We start from the raw sequence: 19,184 nt of genomic DNA, 5'->3' as shown, positions 1-19,184 counted from the left end.
ACTTCATTAAAGCCTTCCAGCTCTCATCCTAACTTACTGCTACATCTTCCTTCCTCCCTGCCTACCCCATTCTGTGTCACTACTGTTTGCCTGACTCTCCATTTTAGAATGTAAGCTTTTTGAGCAGGGCCCTCTACCCTCTTGTGCTTCTCCCTACTGTATTTTAATTTATCTCTTACTCCCCACTAGGGCAACTAACACTTGGCTGCTTATGTGGGTATAAAGGTCGCTAATATAGCAATGTTTATTGTCCTTGTCTGTGTATTGTATTGTATTGTAAGTCGCTGGCTACTTATTTGTTTATGTACTTTGTAAGGCGCTGCGGAACACTTGTGGCGCCATATAAATAAGTAATAATAATAATACTATACTGAACCGAAGTATGGCAGGTAAGCACAGTTTTCTAATTTTCTCTGTGCACCTCATTAGGAAATTTGACTAGGGATTCCATGAAAGAATTGATGAGACAATAAGAAGGTTGTAAACTGAGACAATTTATGAACCATGGGTGTATTGCTAAAACTACAGTAGTGCATTGCATTAAAGTCATCGCCTTAAAAATAATCACATTGTTATCTGCATACTTGCCAACTCTCCCTGATTGTCAGGGAGACTCCCTGAAATAGTAGCAATCTCCCTGACTCCCTGAAGACTCTAGCAATCTCCCTGATTGCACCTTGCCCCCATTATGTAACTGTTATATAAAAGAAAAAAAAGAGATATATACATTCAAATCGGATCATTAGTATCATTTCCCTGCATTGGGTATAAGATACAATGATCCCTATGGCTACATGCATTTTCTGAAAAGTATCAGTGTGTTTTTCATCAACAAGTAGATCTTACTAACTGCTTTGGGGCTCATTTACACTTGGATGTAAGTCAGTATTATGACACGCCTCTCAGATGTAGCAGTACACGCCCACTTTACTTATGGGACATAGGCGCACGCTTGGCGCTGCTCCTTTGTTGATGCACGTGCAGCCACAGTGCACACAATTCACAAACACAGAAAAAAATGTTTTATTTTGTTTGGAGTGCCCTTTGGGGGTTACAGCACCCTTTAGCGGTCAATCCAGCTGGCCCTTTATTTATGGGACACAGGCGCACGCTTGGCACTTCTTTGTTGATGCACGTGCGGCTACTGCGCACACAATTCACAAACACATAAAAAAATATATTTTTATTTTGTTTGGAGTGGCCTTTGGGGGTTACAGCACCCTTTAACAGACAAGCCAGCCGGCCTTTTACTTATGGGACATAGGCGCACGCTTGGCGCTGCTCCTTTGTTGATGCACGTGCAGCCACAGTGCACACAATTCACAAACACAGAAAAAAATGTTTTATTTTGTTTGGAGTGCCCTTTGGGGGTTACAGCACCCTTTAGCGGTCAATCCAGCTGGCCCTTTATTTATGGGACACAGGCGCACGCTTGGCACTTCTTTGTTGATGCACGTGCGGCTACTGCGCACACAATTCACAAACACATAAAAAAATATATTTTTATTTTGTTTGGAGTGCCCTTTGGGGGTTACAGCACCCTTTAGCGGTCAAGCCAGCCGGCCCTTTATTTATGGGACACAGGCGCACGCTTGGCACTACTTTGTTGATGCACGTGCGGCCACAGTGCACACAATTCACAAACACAAAAAAATATATTTTTTTATTTTGTTTGGAGTGCCCTTTGGGGGTTACAGCACCCTTTAACAGACAAGCCTTTTACTTATGGGACACAGGCGCACGCTTGGCGCTGCTCCTTTGCTGATGCACGTGCAGCCACAGTGCACTCAATTCACAAACACAGAAATTTTTTTTTTATTTTGGGGGTTACAGCACCCTTTAGTGGTCAATCCAGCTGGCCCTTTATTTATGGGACGCAGGCGCACGCTTGGCACTTCTTTGTTGATGCACGTGCGGCTACTGCGCACACAATTCACAAACACAAAAAAATATATTTTTTTATTTTGTTTGGAGTGCCCTTTGGGGGTTACAGCACCCTTTAACAGACAAGCCAGCTGGCCTTTTACTTATGGGACATAGGCGCACGCTTGGCGCTGCTCCTTTGTTGATGCACGTGCAGCCACAGTGCACACAATTCACAAACACAGAAAAAAATGTTTTATTTTGTTTGGAGTGCCCTTTGGGGGTTACAGCACCCTTTAGCGGTCAAGCCAGCCGGCCCTTTATTTATTGGACACAGGCTCACGCTTGGCACTACTTTGTTGATGCACGTGCGGCCACAGTGCACACAATTCACAAACACAGAAATATATTTTTTTATTTTGCACTTGGGGGGAGCACCCCTGACGGACAGAGCACCCCCTGGACAACACTACAGCACCCCTTTAGGACTGGGACACTGCACAGGACTTTGGAGTGGACACAGCCCCTATGGACAACTGACTGCACAACACAGTCCAGCCAGCCCCTATGGACTTTGAAGGAGTGGACACAGCCCCTATGGACAACAGCAGCACAGCACAACACTACACTGCACTACACTACACTACACAGCCCAGCCAGCCCTAACTCCCACCCTCCCTCTTCACTGTCCACAGCCGAGTGAGAAAATGGCACCGACGCGGGTACCTTATATAGGATCCAAAACCCGCGAGACCCGGAAGGCGGGATGATGACGTTTTGCCTCGATTTCAGATCCGAGTCACACGGGAAAAGTCGAGCCTGACTCGGATCGGCCTCGGATCGGGGGGGCTCGGGGGGGTTCGGATTTCAGAAATCCAAACCCGCTCACCCCTAATTTTGACAGTACAGTATGTTAATAAGTAATAACTGTAACTTTGTTCTGAAATGTTTTACACAAGATTACTAAATATCTCATGTATCCTGTTCTAAAAAATATTAAAGAGCATTGTTAACGCCACTTCCTTATTTGTGGAAGTGCACCTACTTTTTTTCCAAATGTGTTAGAAGCTCTTGTAGATGCTCTAAGAAATCAATCTACAACTCACTCTGCAGCTTTGTGGCTACATATGGTGACAGGAGTGACCAAATTCTTTAGAGTCCAACCACTCCCTTTGCTGTTATTAATTGTTCTGGTTTACTCCGAAGCTACTGCTTGGTTTCGCTTTTTTACAGGCTTCAGTTAATCGCTACATCAAAAGGGCATTTGGTCTTTCTTTGCTCTTTCCCTTTACTTTGTGCCTCATGCCTCATGAATTAATATCAGTAGAGAATGGTGATTTGACAGACTGCATTTTCATGAATATTGGTTCAGCCCTCAAAGTTGTTGCTTCTGCTGGACTTTATTTATGACATACACTGAAAACACACTACACAAAATGACTACCATCACTGGTGTGCAGTGATGGTCCACCTAGCACTGAGCTATATGCTTATGCTCCACTTTCTGGGCAATCCTCCACAAACCAGAAGTGCACCAAAGCTTGCAAGGAAGCACATCCTGTCTGATGGAACCTACAGCTCCTCAACAAACATCCACTATCACAGACCCACCTACTTTGTGAAAATGGTGCTTTCCCTGCACAAATAAAGGTACATGGGTCCACCAAAGTCCTGCACCCAGGTCGTTCCCAAAGGGTATGCACACAATGGGTAACCTAATATGGATGTGTGGCACATATGGGGCATCAAAATTCAACAATTGCACAGAGAGCAGTTGTGTTTTTTTCCCAGCTTTAAGACTGTTGTTCAAAGGATTTCTGTCTGCCTCCATATATGCCAGTAAACCATGCTTGCCTACTTTTGAAAAAGCTTTTCAGGGAGATTGTGAAAGCAATATCTATGTGTGCTGTGGTAAAGTGGGCGTGTACTGCTACATCTGTGGGGTGTTCCATAAAATTTACTTACGTCTGCATGTAATCAAGCCACAAAGCAGTCAGTAAGATCTATTTGTTGATGAAAACACTAATACTTCTCAGAAAATACATATAGCCATAGGGATCATTGTGCCTTATAGCCAATGCAGGGACATGATAGTAATGATCCCATTTCAATGTATAAATCTCATTTTTTTTATATATATAACAGCTACATAATGGGGGTAAGGTGCAATCAGGGAGATTGCTAGGCTCTTCAGGGAGTCAGGGAGATTGTTACTATTTCAGGTAGAGTTGACAAGTATGATTGATATAGTGATTAAGGACCTGATTCAGAATCGGCCGCATCGGTTGCCGCATTGTGTGGCTGGGACAAAATGGGAGTTTTCCGCCTGTACTCGGAATTGGTTGCATCCATCTTTGAAAGTTGTCATCATCAATATCGGTGTTCATTTGCATCAGCCCTATCCTTGCTGCAAAATATATGTCTGTGATCAGACAGATCTCTCTGTATGCACGCTTCACTTTAAAATACTTACAATCAGGGCCGGCAACAGAAATCTTGTGGCCCGTTACATGGATATCTCTGGGAGCCCCCCTCAACACAACCCATACATCCCTTCCAATACATGTATCACCAAATATAACACTCTGTAATTTTGCTATCTATCTATCTCTATCTATACAGCAGTAGAAAACATCAGGTGCCCTCTGTGGTAAATCAATAACCAAAGCCGTGAAGGAAGACGGCGGCACTAAGAGAGAGGAATATACCTGTATACAGTGATGCTGTGCCGCCGAAAAGGGGACGTGGCCACGCTGAAAGGGGGCGCAGCTTCGCGACCCTAACCCCCGTGTCTATTACTTGGGAGGGAAGAGGGGGGTGCAGGAGGTCCCAGTGTGGAGTGGCGGCCAGCTCCCTCAGTGTCAGGAGCCGTGTGCTGCATTTTATGGTACAGTGCAGCACCCGGCACCTATCAGTGAGAGGGAGTTTGCATCTTGGTGAAACTCTTCGGCAGGTGACACCCAAGTGCAGACCTCACACTCCTTGTGATGACACTGCCTGTAAATATGAGATGTATGAGGTTACCTTGACAAAATGACTTGCAGGCCCTGAATTGTTGGTATGTTTGGAACAAATATATGAACTTCACTAAAAGTCTCAGAGTGCCGCCATCTTCCTTCACGTCTTTAGATAGAGAGAGAGAGAGAGAGAGAGAGAGAGAGAGAGAGAGAGAGCTGGATGGCACTCCGGAATAACAACACAATAAGCCAGCCCACACAAACTACAACTTCTGTGTGGGCTGGTTTATTGCCTTGTTATTCTGGAGTGCCATCCAGTACCCTTTCTCTATATATTGCTGCAATACAATTGCTGCAGGACGAGCACCCGGGTCTGTGGAGATTTTATTAAGTGGAGTGCGGGGCATTAACTGTTGTGTGTGTGTAAAATATATATATATATATATATATATATATATATATACACATATAGACAGATATATATAGATGGAAGTAGGCTACATGCATCTATATCTATATACACATGTAAATAAATATATCTATATTAGGGGTGTGCACCGGCCACTTTTCGTGTTTTGTGTTTTGGTTTTGGATCTGGATCTTTCTTCGTGTTTTGGATCTGGATTGGTTTTGCCAAAACCACCCTTCCGTGTTTTGGGTTCTGGGTTTTGTGTTTTGGATCTGTATTTTTATTAAAAAAAGCATAAAAACAGCTAAAATCACAGAATTTGTTGGTTTCTCTGCTCCTATGCTATTATTAACCTCAATAACCTTAATTTCCACTCATTTCCAGTCTATTCTGAACACCTCACACCTCACAATAGTGTTTTTATGTCCAAAAGGTTGCACCGAGGTAGCTGGATGACTATGCTAAGCAACACGAGTGGGCGGCACAAACACGTGACCCATCTAGGAGTGACACTGCAGTGGCAGACAGGATGGCAGTTAGAAAAACTAGGCCCCAAACTGTACATAATGCAAAGAAAAAAAAGAAGTGCAAGATGGAATTGTCCTTGGGCCCTCCCACCCACCCTTATGTTGTATAAACAGGACATGCACACTTTAACAAATCAATCATTTCAGCACCAGGGTCTGCCACACAACTGTGGCTGAAATGATTGGTTCGTTTGGGCCCCCACAAAACAAGCTGGCAATTAATGTGTCCCTGCACAAACTGGCTCTACGGAGGCAAGATGTCATCCTCATCCTCCTCATCCACCGATTCCTCACCCTCTTCAGTGTGTACATCCTCATCCTCACAAAGTATTAACTCGTCCCCACTTGAATCCACCACCACAGGTCCCTCTGTACCTTCTGGAGGCTGGTCTCCCTGGAAGAGCTGATAATTCATTTTGATGAACATCATCTTCTCCACATTCTGTGGAAGCAACCTCCTACGCCTTTCGCTGACAAGGTTCCCGGCTGCACTAAACACTCTTTCGGAGTACACACTGGAGGGGGGGCAACTCAGGTAAAATAGAGCCAGCTTGTACAGGGGCCTCCAAATTGCCTCTTTTTCCTGCCAGTACAGGTATGGACTGTCTGACATGCCTACTTGGATGCTGTCACCGATGTAATCCTCCACCATTCTGTCAATGGTGACAGTATCATATGCAGTGACAGTAGACATGTCAGAAATTGTTGCCAGGTCCTTCAGTCCGGACCAGATGTCCAAACTTGGTCCTGCCTGTCCTGCATCACCGCCAGCGGGTTGCTTAGGATACCTAAGTTTTTTCCTGGCAGCCCCAGTTGCGGGAGAAAATGAAGAAGGAGCCATTGACGTGTCACGTTCCGCTTCAGCTGACAGTGTGTTCACCAGCAGGTCTTTGCACCTCTGCAGGCTTGTGTTGGCCGGAAAGAGAGACACCACATAGGCTTTAAACCTAGGATCAAGCACGGTGGCCAAAATGTAGTGGTCTGATTTCAACAGATTGACCACCCTGGAATCCTGGCAAAGCGAACGAAGGGCTTCATCCACAAGTCCCACATGCCGAGCGGAATCGCTCCGTCTTAGCTCCTCCTTCACTTTCTCCAGCTGCTTCTGCAAAAGCCTGATGAGGGGAATGACCTGACTCAAGCTGGCTGTGTCTGAACTGACTTCACGTGTGGCAAGTTCGAAGGGCTGGAGAACCTTGCACAACACGGAAATCATTCTCCACTGCGCTTGAGTCAGGTGCATACCCCCTCCTTTGCCTATGTCATAGGTGGATGTATAGGCTTGTATGGCCTTTTGCTGCTCCTCCATCCTCTGAAGCATATAGAGGGTTGAGTTCCACCGCGTCACAACCTCTTGCTTCAGGTGATGGCGGGGCAGGTTCAAGAGTGTTTGCTGGTGCTCCAGTCTTCGGCACGCAGTCGCTGAATGGCGAAAGTGGCCAGAAATTTTTCGGGCCACCCAAAGCGTCTCCTGCACGCCCCTGTCGCTTTTCAGAAAATTCTGCACCACCAAGTTTACTGTGTGAGCAAAACATGGGACGTGCTGGAATTTGCCCAGATGTAATGCCCGCACAATATTGGTGGCGTTGTCAGATATCACAAATCCCCAGGAGAGTCTAAGTGGGGTAAGCCACTGGGCGATGATTTCCCTCAGTTTCTCTAAGAGGTTGTCGGCGGTGTGCCTCTTACTGAAACCGGTGATACACAGCGTAGCCTGCCTTGTAACGAGCTGGCGTTTCTGAGATGCTGCTACTGGTGACACTGCTGCTGTTGCTGCGTAAGGTGATACATCTACCCAGTGGGCTGTCACAGTCATATAGTCCTTAGTCTGCCCTGTTCCACTTGTCCACATGTCCGTGGTTAAGTGGACATTGTGTACAACGGCATTTTTCAGGACACTGAGGACACTTTTTCTGACGTTTCTGTACAGTCTCGGTATCGCCTGCCTAGTGAAGTGGAATCTAGACGGGATTTGGAACCGGGGACACACTACCTCCATCAATTGTCTAAATCCCACTGCACTAATGGCGGATACCGGACGCACGTCTAACACCAACATAGCAGTCAAGGCCTCAGTTATACGTTTTGCTTCAGGATGACTGCTGTCGTACTTCATCCTCCTCGCTAAGGACTGTTGGAGGGTCAATTGTTTAGTAAAAGTAGTGGTGTTCCTACTTCCTCTCTGGGATGAGGAATGACTCCCAGCAGCAGCAACAGCAGCAGCGGCAGCAGTAGGCGTAGCAATGCAGGATCCTCCAGAGGAATCCCGGATAGGAGAGTCAGTCATGCCAGTGACATGGCCTGCAGGACTACTTCCGATCCTGACTAAGGAGGAAATTGACGAGGAGGGAGTTGACGGTGTGGTTTGCAGGCGCTTGGATACAACAGGACAACGGGATTTAGGTGTCCCTGGACTGCTTACGGTCTTAGCCAAAGTTTCTGAACTTGACAGTAACTTTTTATGAACGCGCTGCAGGTGCCGTATAAGGGAGGATGTTCCTAGCTGGTTGACGTCCCTACCCCTACTTAATTCACCTTTACATATGGTACATATGGCAAGACAGTTGTTGTCCGGATTTGGATAGAAATATTGCCAGACCAAAGAGGTGGAATGTTTGGTCTTCTGCCCAGGCATGACCGTGATGGGCTTTTTCATCCCACGGACAACAACTGTCTCCCCCGGAGCCTAATTTAAACAAACCACATCACCATCAGAATCCTCCTCGCCAACTTCCTCCTCAGCGCCAGCTACACCAGTATCCTCATCCTGTTGTACTTCAACAGTGACATCTTCAATTTGCATATCAGCAAGTGGACTGTGGGTGCTCCTTTCAGCACTTGCAGGGGGCGTGCAAATGGTGGAAAGAGCCACCTCTTCCCGTCCAGTGCTGGGAAGGTCAGGCATCGCAACCACCACCACACTTGGACTCTCCTTGGGGATTTGTGATATCTTCTTAGAAAGCACAGTTCTTTGCTGTGCTTTTGCCAGCTTAACTCTTTTGATTTTTTTAGTGGGAGGAGGGCTTCCATCGTCATGTGAAGCTGAACCACTAGTCATGAACATACTAGGGATCGACCTTAGCCGTTCCTTGCCACTCTGTGTCGTACATGGCATATTGGCAACTATACGTTTCTCTTCAGCTGATTTAAATGTCTTTTTCAAGGTCATTTTCCTGAACTTTGCCATTTGGGATTGTATGTGCCCTCTACTATGACATTGGGCATCGGCCTTGGCAGACGACGTTGATGGCATGTTATCGTCTATGTCATGACTAGTGGCAGCAGCTTCAGCACTAGGAGGAAGTGGTTCTTGATCTTTCTCTATTTTATTTTTATCGGAGAAAGTTTGGTCCTCCATTTATGTTATATCGATTTGATATATACGTGCGGCTAAACACAGAAAATAATTTTTTCTTTGGTTTGGACTGGAGTGTACTTTCGGGGGTTACAGCACCCTTAACGGTCAAGCCAGCCGGCCCTTTACTTATGACACAGGCGCACGCTTGGCACTACTTTGTTGATGCACGTGCGGCTACTGCGCACACAATTCACAAACACAGAAAATAATTTTTTTTTTGGTTTGGACTGGAGTGTACTTTTGGGAGTTGCAGCACCCTTAACGGTCAAGCCAGCCGGCCCTTTACTTATGACACAGGCGCACGCTTGGCACTACTTTGTTGATGCACGTGCGGCTACTGCGCACACAATTCACAAACACAGAAAATAATTTTTTTTTGGTTTGGACTGGAGTGTACTTTGGGGGTTACAGCACCCTTTAACGGTCAAGCCAGCCGGCCCTTTACTTATGACACAGGCGCACGCTTGGCACTACTTTGTTGATGCACGTGCGGCTACTGCGCACACAATTCACAAACACAGAAAATAATTTTTTTTTGGTTTGGACTGGAGTGTACTTTCGGGGGATACAGCACCCTTTAACGGTCAAGCCAGCCGGCCCTTTACTTATGTCACAGGTGCACGCTTGGCACTACTTTGTTGATGCACGTGCGGCTACTGCGCACACAATTCACAAACACAGAAAATAATTTTTTTTTTGGTTTGGACTGGAGTGTACTTTCGGGGGTTACAGCACCCTTAACGGTCAAGCCAGCCGGCCCTTTACTTATGACACAGGCGCACGCTTGGCACTACTTTGTTGATGCACGTGCGGCTACTGCGCACACAATTCACAAACACAGAAAATAATTTTTTTTTTGGTTTGGACTGGAGTGTACTTTCGGGGGTTACAGCACCCTTAACGGTCAAGCCAGCCGGCCCTTTACTTATGACACAGGCGCACGCTTGGCACTACTTTGTTGATGCACGTGCGGCTACTGCGCACACAATTCACAAACACAGAAAATAATTTTTTTTTGGTTTGGATTGGAGTGTACTTTCGGGGGTTACAGCACCCTTTAATGGTCAAGCCAGCCGGCCCTTTACTTATGACACAGGCGCACGCTTGGCACTACTTTGTTGATGCACGTGCTGGAGTGTACTTTGGGGGTTACAGCACCCATTAACGGTCAAGCCAGCCGGCCCTTTACTTATGTCACAGGCGCACGCTTGGCACTACTTTGTTGATGCACGTGCTGGAGTGTACTTTGGGGGTTACAGCACCCTTTAACGGTCAAGCCAGCCGGCCCTTTACTTATGACACAGGCGCACTCTTGGCACTACTTTGTTGATGCACGTGCGGCTACTGCGCACACAATTCACAAACACAGAAAATAATTTATTTTTTAGTTTGGACTGGAGTGTACTTTCGGGGGTTACAGCACCCTTAACGGTCAAGCCAGCCGGCCCTTTACTTATGACACAGGCGCACGCTTGGCACTACTTTGTTGATGCACGTGCGGCTACTGCGCACACAATTCACAAACACAGAAAATAATTTTTTTTTTGGTTTGGACTGGAGTGTACTTTCGGGGGTTACAGCACCCTTAACGGTCAAGCCAGCCGGCCCTTTACTTATGACACAGGCGCACGCTTGGCACTACTTTGTTGATGCACGTGCGGCTACTGCGCACACAATTCACAAACACAGAAAATAATTTTTTTTTGGTTTGGATTGGAGTGTACTTTCGGGGGTTACAGCACCCTTTAATGGTCAAGCCAGCCGGCCCTTTACTTATGACACAGGCGCACGCTTGGCACTACTTTGTTGATGCACGTGCGGCTACTGCGCACACAATTCACAAACACAGAAAATAATTTTTTTTTTGGTTTGGACTGGAGTGTACTTTGGGGGTTACAGCACCCTTTAACGGTCAAGCCAGCCGGCCCTTTACTTATGACACAGGCGCACGCTTGGCACTACTTTGTTGATGCACGTGTGGCTACTGCGCACACAATTCACAAACACAGAAAATAATTTTTTTTGGTTTGGACTGGAGTGTACTTTCGGGGGTTACAGCACCCTTTAACGGTCAAGCCAGCCGGCCCTTTACTTATGACACAGGCGCACGCTTGGCACTACTTTGTTGATGCACGTGCGGCTACTGCGCACACTATTCACAAACACAGAAAATAATTTTTTTTTGGTTTGGACTGGAGTATACTTTCGGGGGTTACAGCACCCTTTAACGGTCAAGCCAGCCTCCCCTTTACTTATGACACAGGCGCACGCTTGGCACTACTTTGTTGATGCACGTGCGGCTACTGCGCACACAATTCACAAACACAGAAAATAATTTTTTTTTTGGTTTGGACTGGAGTGTACTTTGGGGGTTACAGCACCCTTTAACGGTCAAGCCAGCCGGCCCTTTACTTATGACACAGGCGCACTCTTGGCACTACTTTGTTGATGCACGTGCGGCTACTGCGCACACAATTCACAAACACAGAAAATAATTTATTTTTTGGTTTGGACTGGAGTGTACTTTCGGGGGTTACAGCACCCTTAACGGTCAAGCCAGCCGGCCCTTTACTTATGACACAGGCGCACGCTTGGCACTACTTTGTTGATGCACGTGCGGCTACTGCGCACACAATTCACAAACACAGAAAATAATTTTTTTTTTGGTTTGGACTGGAGTGTACTTTCGGGGGTTACAGCACCCTTAACGGTCAAGCCAGCCGGCCCTTTACTTATGACACAGGCGCACGCTTGGCACTACTTTGTTGATGCACGTGCGGCTACTGCGCACACAATTCACAAACACAGAAAATAATTTTTTTTTGGTTTGGATTGGAGTGTACTTTCAGGGGTTACAGCACCCTTTAATGGTCAAGCCAGCCGGCCCTTTACTTATGACACAGGCGCACGCTTGGCACTACTTTGTTGATGCACGTGCGGCTACTGCGCACACAATTCACAAACACAGAAAATAATTTTTTTTTTGGTTTGGACTGGAGTGTACTTTGGGGGTTACAGCACCCTTTAACGGTCAAGCCAGCCGGCCCTTTACTTATGACACAGGCGCACGCTTGGCACTACTTTGTTGATGCACGTGCGGCTACTGCGCACACAATTCACAAACACAGAAAATAATTTTTTTGGGTTTGGACTGGAGTGTACTTTCGGGGGTTACAGCACCCTTTAACGGTCAAGCCAGCCGGCCCTTTACTTATGACACAGGCGCACGCTTGGCACTACTTTGTTGATGCACGTGCGGCTACTGCGCACACTATTCACAAACACAGAAAATAATTTTTTTTTGGTTTGGACTGGAGTATACTTTCGGGGGTTACAGCACCCTTTAACGGTCAAGCCAGCCTCCCCTTTACTTATGACACAGGCGCACGCTTGGCACTACTTTGTTGATGCACGTGCGGCTACTGCGCACACAATTCACAAACACAGAAAATAATTTTTTTTTTGGTTTGGACTGGAGTGTACTTTGGGGGTTACAGCACCCTTTAACGGTCAAGCCAGCCGGCCCTTTACTTATGACACAGGCGCACGCTTGGCACTACTTTGTTGATGCACGTGCGGCTACTGCGCACACAATTCACAAACACAGAAAATAATTTTTTTTTTGGTTTGGACTGGAGTGTACTTTCGGGGGTTACAGCACCCTTAACAGTCAAGCCAGCTGGCCCTTTACTTATGACACAGGCGCACGCTTGGCACTACTTTGTTGATGCACGTGCGGCTACTGCGCACACAATTCACAAACACAGAAAATAATTTTTTTTTTGGTTTGGACTGTAGTGTACTTTCGGGGGTTACAGCACCCTTAACGGTCAAGCCAGCCAGCCAGCCAGCCCTTTACTTATGACACAGGCGCACGCTTGGCACTACTTTGTTGATGCACGTGCTGCTACTGCGCACACAATTCACAAACACAGAAAATATTTTTTTTTTGGTTTGGACTGGAGTGTACTTTCGGGGGTTACAGCACCCTTTAACGGTCAAGCCAGCCGGCCCTTTACTTATGACACAGGCGCACGCTTGGCACTACTTTGTTGATGCACGTGCGGCTACTGCGCACACAATTCACAAACACAGAAAATATATTATTTTTTTAGCACTTGGGGGGAGCACCCCTGATGGACAGAGCACCCCCTGGACAACACTACAGCACCCCTTTAGGACTGGGACACTGCACAGGACTTTGGAGTGGACACAGCCCATATGGAGAACTGACTGCACAACACAGTCCAGCCAGCCCCTATGGACTTTGAAGTAGTGGACACAGCCCCTATTAACAACAGCAGCACAGCACAACACAGCCAGCCCCTATGGACTTTGAAGTAGTGGACAACAGCAGCACTACACTACACTACACTACACAGCCCTAACTCCCACCCTCCCTCTTCACTGTCCACAGCCGAGTGAGAAAATGGCGCCGACGCGGGTACCTTATATAGGATCCAAAACCCGCGAGACTCGGAAGGCGGGATGATGACGTTTTGCCTCGATTTCAGATCCGAGTCAGGCGGGAAAAGTCGAGCCTGACTCGGATCGGACTCGGATCGGGGGGGCTCGGGGGGGTTCGGATTTCAGAAATCCGAACCCGCTCACCCCTAATCTATATATATATATATATATATATATATATGGTCATACGGTCAAAGGCAGCACACTTAGCAAACTTAAATGCAAGATCCATAAAAAATCTAAATAAACTCACCCATCACATACAGATAGGAAGGATCAGCACTCAGTATATCATAGATGAAAAAACGTTGTGGCGGCAGGCCAGGAACACAGGGAGGTCCGGGGCAGCCATGGAGCGTCATGCGCAGTGACGTCATGACGCACTATGCACAGCATCCTGGCCACACTCGGGTGGCCGCTGGGGTTAACATTGGGGCAGGGGCACAGGTTGGGAGGTAATACATTTTATTTCTTCCTTAGCTACACGTGCCAGACGGGCGGCCTGTGGGGCAGCAAATTCATTATTTAGTATTAGCAGCAGATGCTGTTTGTGCCCCTGAGCCATCAGGGCCGCTTGTACCCCCCTGTTGCCGGGCCTGCTTACGATCACTCCTTTACACCCAGAGCCACAAGGGGAGATGCAGCTGAGATGCTTCCGACTCTGAAATGCCCATAGTTCCTCAAAGTTAGGTAAGTAATGCAACTTACACTTGATCCTAGCATCAATATCACACTTAAGGGCCCCACACACGAAGTGACATAGTGGCCGATCCGACGGTTTTGAACGATATCGCTGGTATATGGTTCCGTGTGTGGGCATGAAATCGCCTGCTGCATGCTCCTGTGGGGTCATCCGTCGCTCCTCCAGATCTTTCTGCTTGTTCAATTGATCTGAGGGATGGACGAACGATCCCATGCAGTGCTATGCGGGAGGGGGGTGCCGGCATATTGGGCCGTCTGCCACCGGGTCGCTCCGTGTTTGGGAACCGCCCAATATGTTGCCCGTCGGATCGGCCGTCGCATTGCAAGGTGCATATCGCACCATGTATGGGGCACTATAAGGGCATAAATATCAATATGTTCCCTGATTTCGGCAATAAATAACTGATTTTATATTGCAGCAGAGGCTTTTATCACAAAAGAATTTCTGTCTCCATAACCTTAGTTATGTGTGTATGTGACCCTGAGCAGTGAAACTGAAAGCTCAGGCTTCAGATTCCAATTCTCCTAATGGAGAGAAAAATCCAGTTTGACCCACGCCCAGAAAATAAAAAGATTTTGTTAGCAGGTTTATCCCCATTTGATAAAAGTGCCCACCCCCTAAATACCAAATAAGTTTCTGAGAAAAATAAAAAACATGAATGTTTTCAGGTACACTTTTCCATCATACTATTTGCATGAAAACACTTTTAGTAACTTTTATTATTTGTTTGAAAAGTAGTTTTATTTTAAAGTCCCTTTCAAGTGTCTTCTTTTCTAAATACTATATATATATAATTTGTTTTGCTATAGCTCCACCCCAGTAGCTCCACCCACAGTTCCTGAACCTATCTTTCAGGAAAATAGTCCTGTATATGTATAAACCTTGAAAACAATATCTGTATAATTGGTGATTTCTAAAATCATAACATCAGTTTATACTAGGAAAATATGGGTGCAGTATTAGGAGCTACTGTAAAATATTACAGATGTACTTTTTTACTGAGGTTTGAGTTGCACCAAACAACTCCTCTCTGTGCTTCAAGACTCGTGTGACACAGCCACGCGGAGCATTATTGTTTTCACACAAAATTTGCATCTAATTCGCATTAATAAAACAACTAGTGTACACTGATCAGTGGGGTGTGCACATTTGTACATGTGTTTTGCGACTGAGTCTGAATCTCTGTAATTAGGGCTCTGATGTGAGCAGCCGTGGCTTTTCCTCACGTCAAGTTCCGTTGTGCTTCATCTGCGACTTTTGTATGTGTGTAAAATCCTCTCTGTCACATTGGGCCCCACACACTATATGACGTAACGGTGCCCAGTGTATGAGGACACGTCTGTATTTTTGAGACCTGTATAAAAGCACTTTGAGGTCTTATTTTTTTTTTATGGTCATGGAACATTTATATCATTGATTTATAGTAGTATCCCATTGTTCTTTGTGTATGTATATAACATTAAAGCACATATATAAAGAAATAATCAACTGCATCTTTATTTATTCATAATAAGTACCACATAACAGTTATGTCACTTACCCCAAGTCCTTGCCCAGCGCCAACAAATCGCTGGACTGCTACAGAGCCCTTTACCTATCCTAAAAACACCACTTCAATGTTGTGTGCATGCGTGGCACTGGCACTGTCTCCCAAATTGTGCTCAATTGGAATAAAAGACTCTAACCATGGCACAATGGGACAGCCCTACCCAAATCAGCACAGATGGGAGTTATGAGTTTCTGTCTCTGGAAGTTATATTATATTAATAAATTAAATTAAACATACTGACAACAATAATGAATTCATGTAAAGACAAAACCAGCTTAATAAGAATTTGAAACTTACCTTAGGGTGTTAAGCAATGCACCTAAATCTGTGCTCCATTATTAGTGCAGCCTTACTTGTTTATCTTTATGTCTCCTTATGAAACGAAACTACATTTCTACTTTCATTTTGCTTTAACCCACTTCCTTTAACCTCCTCATGACTAGTCTAGAAGTAGTTTAGAGCACAATCCCAAATAGGTTTTATAATGGGGGGGGGGGGGGATGTTTCAAGCCTTAAGAATAAGCCTGTAGAAATTGCGCAAAGTTTCTACCTGTCATTTATCTAGTAGAGTCTATGAAATGACAAAAGCTGCTTTGGGCTACTTTATCTCTCCCAAGTCTCGATGTCTCTCCACAAGTATGCACCTGGTTGTCATTTATCTTAGTTATCATTCTACAATTGATTAGCTGATATTAGGGGTGTGCACCGGCCACTTTTTGTGTTTTGGTTTTGGATCTGGATCTTTCTTCATGTTTTGTATCTGGATTGGTTTTGCCAAAACTACCCTTCCGTGTTTTGGGTTCTGGGTTTTGTGTTTTGGATCTGTATTTTTTTGAAAAAAGCATAAAAACAACTAAAATCACAGAATTTGTGGTTTTTTTTGCTCCTATGCTATTATTAACCTCAATAACCTCACACCTCACAATATTGTTTTTAGTCCAAAAGGTTGCACCGAGGTAGCTGGACGACTATGCTAAGCGACACGAGTGGGCGGCACAAACACATGGCCCATCTAGGAGTGACACTGCAGTGGCAGACAGGATAGCAGTTTGAAAAACTAGGCCCCAAACAGTACATAATGCAAAGAAAAAAAAGAGGTGCAAGATGGAATTGTCCTTGGGCCCTCCCAGCCACCCTTATGTTGTATAAACAGGACATGCACACTTTAACAAACCAATCATTTCAGCGCCAGGGTCTGCCACACGACTGTGGCTGAAATGATTGGTTCGTTTGGGCCCCCACAAAACAAGCTGGCAATTAATCTGTCCCTGTACAAACTGGCTCTACGGAGGCAAGATGTCGTCCTCATCTTCCTCATTCACCGATTCCTCACCCTCTTCAGTGTTGTGTACATCCTCATCCTCACAGAGTATTAATTCGTCACCGATGGAATCCACCACCACAGGTCCCTCTGTACGTTCTGGAGGCTGGTCTCCCTGGAAGAGTTGATAATTCATTTTGATGAACATCATCTTCTCCTCCACATTTTGTGGAAGCAACCTCCTACGCCTTTCGCTGACAAGGTTCCCGGCTGCACTAAACACTCTTTCGGAGTACACACTGGAGGGGGGGGGGCAACTCAGGTAAAATAGAGCCAGTTTGTACAGAGGCCTCCAAATTGCCTCTTTCTTCTGCCAGTACAGGTACGGACTGTCTGACATGCCTACTTGGATGCTATCACCGATGTAATCCTCCACCATTCTGTCAATGGTGACAGCATCATATGCAGTGACAGTAGACATGTCAGAAATTGTTGCCAGGTCCTTCAGTCCGGACCATATGTCCAAACTTGGTCCTGCCTGCCCTGCATCACCGCCAGCGGGTTGCTTAGGATACCTAAGTTGTTTCCTGGCAGCCCCAGATGCGGGAGAAAATGAAGAAGGAGCTGTTGACGTGTCACGTTCCGCTTTAGCTGACAGTGTTTTCACCAGCAGGGTTTTGCACCTCTGCAGGCTTGTGTCGGCTGGAAAGAGAGACACCACATAGGCTTTAAACCTAGGATCGAGCACGGTGGCCAAAATGTAGTGGTCTGATTTCAACAAATTGACCACCCTGGAATCCTGGCAAAGCGAATGAAGGGCTTCATCCACAAGTCCCTTCACTTTCTCCAGCTGCTTGGATACAACAGGACAAAGGGATTTAGGTGTCCCTGGACTGCTTACGGTCTTAGCCAAAGTTTCTGAACTTGACAGTAACTTTTTATGAACGCGCTGCAGGTGACGTATAAGGGAGGATGTTCCTAGGTGGTTAACATCCCTACCCCTACTTATTTCACCTTTACATATGGTACATATGGCAAGACAGTTGTTGTCCGGATTTGGATAGAAATATTGCCAGACCAAAGAGGTGGAATGTTTGGTCTTCTGCCCAGGCATGACCGTGATGGGCTTTTTCATCCCATGGACAACAACTGTCTCACCTTAAACAAACCACATCACCATCAGAATCCTCCTCGCCAACTTCCTCCTCAGCGCCAGCTACACCAGTATCCTCATCCTGTTGTACTTCAACAGTGACATCTTCAATTTGCATATCAGCAGGTGGACTGTGGGTGCTCCTTTCAGCACTTGCAGAGGGCATGCAAATGGTGGAAAGAGCCACCTCTTCCGGTCCAGTGCTGGGAAGGTCAGGCATCGCAACCGCCACCACACTTGGACTCTCCTTGGGGATTTGTGATATCTTCTTAGAACGCACAGTTCTTCGCTGTGCTTTTGCCAGCTTAACTCGTTTGATTATTGTAGCGAGAGGAGGGCTTCCATTGTCATGTGACGCTGAACCACTAGTCATGAACATAGGGAAAGACCTTAGCCGTTCCTTGCCACTCCGTGTCGTAAATGGCATATTGGCAACTTTACGTTTCTCCTCAGATGATTTAAATGTTTTTTTTTAAGGTAATTTTACTGAACTTTGTCATTTGGGATTGTATATGCCCTCTACTATGACATTGGGCATCGGCCTTGGCAGACGACGTTGATGGCATGTTATCGTCTATGTCATGACTAGTGGCAGCAGCTTCAGCACTAGGAGGAAGTGGTTATTGATCTTTCCCTATTTTATTTTTATCTGAGAAAGTTTGGTCCTCCATTTATGTTATATTGATATATACGTGCGGCTAAGGCACACACAAACACAGAAAATTATTTTTTATTTTTGTTGGAGACTAGTGCATTTTGGGGGTTACACCACCCTTTAAGAAATGAGCCAGCTGGCTCTTTACTTATGGGACACAGGCGCACACTTGGTGCTGCTCCTTTGTTGATGCACGTGCAGCTACAGTGCACACAATTCACAAAGACAGAAAAAAAAGAAGAATTTTTTATTTTTTGTGGAGCGCACTTTGGGGGTTACACC

At 46.0% G+C, this 19,184-nt stretch overlaps 1 protein-coding gene across 2 annotated transcripts in view; it reads right to left on the bottom strand.

Annotated features, from left to right (window-relative positions):
* The window catches only part of LOC148453526 (protein mono-ADP-ribosyltransferase PARP15-like), a 169,003-nt gene extending 152,806 nt beyond the window's left edge, over positions 1-16,197 (bottom strand). The window contains exon 1 of one of the 2 annotated variants that reach the window (XM_088461993.1): positions 16,131-16,197. The gene's annotated coding sequence lies outside the window, so the exon portion shown is untranslated. Of the gene's footprint in view, positions 1-15,824; positions 15,903-16,130 lie in introns of those variants that run through there. The other variant, XM_088461994.1, reaches the window with a different exon arrangement.
* Between the last annotated feature and the right edge of the window lie 2,987 nt (positions 16,198-19,184).

The sequence above is a fragment of the Taudactylus pleione genome, unplaced genomic scaffold, assembly GCF_031769625.1.
Source record: "Taudactylus pleione unplaced genomic scaffold, aTauple2 ptg001137l, whole genome shotgun sequence".
NCBI lineage: Eukaryota > Metazoa > Chordata > Amphibia > Anura > Myobatrachidae > Taudactylus > Taudactylus pleione.
Note: the sequence above shows the minus strand (reverse complement) of the source record. Positions and strands in the feature narration are given on the sequence as shown.